This window comes from Dipodomys merriami, unplaced genomic scaffold, assembly GCF_024711535.1.
Source record: "Dipodomys merriami isolate MVZ:Mamm:240054 unplaced genomic scaffold, mDipMer1.0.p SCAF_37, whole genome shotgun sequence".
In the NCBI taxonomy this organism is placed as follows: Eukaryota; Metazoa; Chordata; class Mammalia; order Rodentia; family Heteromyidae; genus Dipodomys; species Dipodomys merriami.
In genome coordinates, this window is record NW_027205270.1 from 13,999,149 (window position 1) to 14,004,347 (window position 5,199).

Genomic DNA, 5,199 nt, shown 5'->3' on the forward strand with positions numbered 1-5,199 from the left:
GGCCTGGCCGGGTCTTGTTCAGCCAGCAGGTCCAACCCAACAGGCTGATTTAGGGCCACAGGATGCTGAAGGGGGCTGGGGAGGGGAGTGCTGGGGAAGGTGGGCCTCCACTCCCCAGTCAGCACCAACCTCAAATCCTCCCCTTGTAACTTTGCCCTCACCCAACCGCAAGACCTCTACAAAATATACTGTGAGAGATTGCTAAGACTTCTCTCAGCTGAGTGCAACCTTTGGTAAGAAGATGGTCCATGCCTTATGCCTTGTGATAGCATCATCTGGGTATTTCTCTGTCCTTCTGTCTATCATGGCTCCAGAGCTGGTGCTAAGGTGGAGCCAGAGAGGCTTTGAGGCTCCTCACTTTCAAGAGTCAGGCATTTGGGCAGGGGAGGGAGGGGTTGGAGGAATGGGGAGGAAGGAGATGGTAGGGGAAAAACAAAAGAGGAGGTAACAATGCTTGATAGGAAATGGACTGATTACCTTGCTCATGTAACTGTAACCCCTCTGTATAGTATCTTCACAATAAAAAAATATAAAACATATAATTAAAAAAAGAGTCATAAAAGTGTCAGCCTAGGGTCTAAGTCTCCCATGGAAATGTCAACGTGTGGGGTGAACAGGGTCTGTGTGTAATCTTCAGAGCCTGGAACACATCCACTCACTTTGTATCTAAGTTGTCTAGCTCATATTCTTTAAAAGATGTGTTGCTTGTCCAGGGACCTCACAGACTTGAGTCTGGTGAAAAGTAGGTAGATGGGTAGATGGGTGAGCCCAGGGTAGGAAGGAAAACTGAGGGGGGGGGGGGGTCCTTCTCTGGCTCACTAGCATCATCAGTAGAAGTTGCTTGTGGAAGTCTGAGCTTGTTTTTTTTGTTTTTTTAGTGTTTGGAGTCAAAGTTTAGGAACATTGGAGGATTGTACAGATGACAGGAAAGAGTGTGTAGGCTTCCAAAGGCCATGGCTCTGAAGCTGGGGCTGAGAAGACTCTTTGGGAAGTGTCCCCAAGCAAAACCATAAACCCTTGTGCCTGGCCGGGGCCATGTTGCTTACCTGGGACCATGTTTCTCAGGACTGGCCAAACATACAAAAAAAAAGTGTCCCAAATAAACATATTTGAACTGATGTCCAGAAACCCAAGGAAGAAAACTAAACGCAGAGAGGAGGAAGAGGGGTATAGTCATGGTGGCTCAGTCCTACATAAGAGACCATTTGGGAGATGGGTCTGCAATTAAAAAAATGTATGGAAAACTGGGCACCAGTGGCTCATACCTAGAATCTTAGCTGCTCAGGAGACTGAGATCTGAGGATCGTGGTTTGGAACCAGCCCAGACAAGAATCTTACCTTCAGTAAATCATCTAAAAAAGCCAGACGAACTCAACTGGTCGATTGCTATTCTTGAGCATAAAAGCTTAGTAACAGTGCCCAAGTTCTGAGTTCAAGCCCCATGATCAACACACACACACACACACACACACACACACACACACACACACACACACACACACACACACACACACACACACACACATACATGCAAAGAGGCTAAGGGAGTGGCTCAGAATCACAGATGTCTATCATATTTCTCTGAATTGCCAGGGCAGGCATCAGTTTATGTGGCTGGGAACCAGTGAGTCATAGTCCCCCGAGGAGCGTCAGTGATGCATAAAGGAGGTTTCCCAAGAAGTAACAGAGGAAATCTCTTTGTCTTTCGCCACCTGGAAAGGTTGGTGAGCCCAAGGCTGTTTCTTTCTTTCTCTTTGACTAGGTGGTAGATTCGGATCAAGCTCACAGCCCACATGGGCCAGGGAACTCTTTCTAAAAACAAGTTGCCCACTTCCTCCAGGCAAGAGACCCAGCTGCAGGGGTGGGGGCAGGGATGAGTTAGGATGAAAAGGGGGATTGGTGGTGGACCGCCTTCCCTCCTATGAACAGGCCTGACAGGTACCACACCTCTAGGGGGGCACCATCACTGCTTCTAGATCTTTCTATCCACTACTGGCAGTTGAGAACCACAGCAGGGCAGAAAGGGAGACCTTATTATGTTCTCTTTGAGAAGAGGGAACTCAGGCTCACAGAGCTTAGGCAGGGAAAGCAAGGTTGTTCAGGCCTGGTGTTTTGGGGTCTTCATGTGGTGACATAATGATTTCCATGGTATAGATTTTTTTTTTTAATGATCACTTAGGAACAAATTAGCTCTCCTATTTGTCTTTATTTGTTGTTGTTTTCATTTATTTGTTTTACTTACTTATTATCCTTAAGTTGTTATACAAAGGGGTTTCAATGCAATACATCAGTTTATGATTACTATGTATTTTAAATGATTTTTGTTGTATTTTTTAAAATGGTTTTTGTTGTTTTTGTTCTGGTACTGGGTCTTGAACTCAGAGCTTAGACACTGTTCCTTAGCTTTTTGCTCAAGGCTGGCACTCTGCCATTGAAGCCACAGCTCTACTTCTTATCTCCTCTATTTGGATCTTAAGGATAATTCCATTTTTCTTTTAACTGTAACAACAACAAGAGCCATTTAAAACAGTTCTTTTTTCTCCCCAAAGACTTCTTCCTTCCTCATTACAAAAGTAATGTGAGTGTTAAAAAGACTGACAACACACAAAAGTTGAAATGCTGATTTTACACATAAGCGCAATGTTCTGTATTTGGATTTTTTTGTATTTTTTTTGTATTTGTATTTTTAAAAACAAAAATCTCAATTCCCCTTTCTAAGATAGTAATGGCTCAGAATCAATTCCTAGAGATCATTCTCCACACATCTACAAACATAAATACCCAGAGGTCTCAATATATCATTAAAGCAAATCAAAGTTGAAGAACAATGAGCTTAAAATGTTTATACCTTATGCATTACATATTTTACACATCATCTTCTATAAGATTTCAATTTTCTGCTTAAAGATTATGTGCACAAAAATATAGGAGAATGAGGCACTTCCAGAGATCAATTTTATGTGTTTCTACACTGTATGTACTTGGATTAAAAAAATCTGTATCTCTTTATTGAAGTACAATAGCTGTATATGGAAGTCAACTTACAGCTCTGTGACATTTTGTGCATCGGTGTGACCACACCCAGAGGCAGAAGGAGCATGCACCCTCCCTGAGCCTCACTCTGCTAATAATCTCTCTGCACTAAAGCCACCATGTCCGGACTCATGCCTGTCTTGATATCTTGTTTTATATCTCTGCTTGAATTACAACAGTGCACATATATTGTCCCATGTTTTGTATTAAAATGAGAATAATCAATACAAATATTGTTAAAATCTGTGTATATGTAGTGGCTATCATTGGATATATAGCATCTAGGAAATTCCTTAACAGTTGCAAAGAGTCACTTATTACGTTATATATAAAATTTTATTTATTTTTATTTTTTTCGTCATGGGGCTTGAACACTGTGCCTGGGTGCTATCCCTGAGCTCTTCAGCTCAAGGTGAGCACTCTATTACTTGAGCCTCAGCACCACTTCCGGTTTTCTGGTCGTTTATTGGAGATAAGAGTCTCACAGTCTTTCCTGCCTAGGCTGGTTTTGAACGGCGATCCTCAGATCTCAGCCTCCTGAGTAGCTAGGATTACAGGCATGAGCCACCAGTGCCTGGCTAAGGCTATGTTAAATGTATCTAATTCTTACCTTTTTTATTTCTTTGATCATGGGCTTAGTGCATGCTAGGAATCTGGTCCCTTTTGGAGTGTTTCCTACTGAGGGTTCTGCTTATGTAGAACCACACAGAATAATGTGATATGTTGTTCCTTTGTGCTTGCCATTTGACTTAACAGAAATGCCTATACATGGAGTTGCTAGTCAGAAGAGCTAGATTAATTTTTTGCCCTTTTATACATATTGCCGGAATGACAGTTCTTTCTTTAGTACAAAAGGCAGGTGCTGGGTGTAACATTGTCACCACAGCCCCTACTTCTAGTGGTCAGGGTTGCTCCTACTGCCTGAGCAGCTTGGAGTTAAATTTGCCTCGGCATATCTGGTGGCCAGCTCAGCCCCACCTGAACTTGTAAAGCAGCGATTTCGAAGATGACAGCCAGGAGACACGTTGAATGTCAGCTCCTGCAGTGGGACCAGGGCCTTGAGGCCCATGCTTACTTCCACTGTGGACTGGGTTTGAGCCCAAGGAGGGCAGACTGCATGCAACTGGGCTTGGGTCTCATCATTTGTACAACACGGCCAAGGCTAGAAGTCTAAATTAGCAAGCTGGAGGAGTCAGGTCTCTCCACCCCTGACCCTTTCCCCTTCTCATCTCAGCAGGGACGATGGGGAGAAAACCTTTGCTTTCCCAGCACCATACCATACCCAGTTCTACTGCAGCCCCACCTCAGATGCTGGGAGGTGGCCATGCTGCCTCTCCCCGATGGCATCTTTTCTTTTCTGCCAGAACTAAGGGTTAAACTCAGAGGTTTGTGCTGTTCCTTAGTTTAAGGTTGTTGGAGCTCTACCACTTGAGCCAAAACTACTTCTGGCTTTTTTTGCTGGTTAATTGGAGGTAAAAAGCTTCTCCAATTTGTCTACTTGTGCTGGCTTGGAACCTTCATCCTCAGATCTCAGCTTCCTGAGTAGCTAGGATTACAGGCATGAGCTGTAAGCCAGTGCCTGGCTTGCTTTCTTGTTTTGTGTAACATTTTTATATGCTGAACACAACCTCTGAACCTCTTAATAGTTCCCACATGCTTTTCTCTGAGCTTGCTGGGAAAACAGGTGGGACTTTATTCTCTTTGTATACCCAAGTTGCACTGGGCTTTAACTCCATAGTTTCTAGACAACCAGGGGTTAAGACCCAGGCTCTCAAAAGGTAAGAGGCTTCTCTCTTCCCACTCCAGCTCTCCATTGCTCCTTTCATGTTCCTATTCTGACCATCAAAGCTGAGAGGTAATAATCAAATGAATGCACAGAGACCCAGATGTCTCTCACCTTCTCTTTGGTGCAAGACTGTCTTGATGCCAGGATTCTGGGGACTCAACCAAGAGTGGATAGGGTACTTTGGAGTGAGCCTGGAGGACATGCTGCTGGAGACACTGATGGCCTGGCTCTAGTACCTTGGACATTGCTAACCTTCCAGCTTTTTCCCATGGTGGATACCATGGGAATTACAACATGCTTGGGGGGCAAATAAAGATCTTGGATACAAAATGAAGTCATACAAGTTTTATCCTTGTGTCATTTCAACGGATCATCATCTT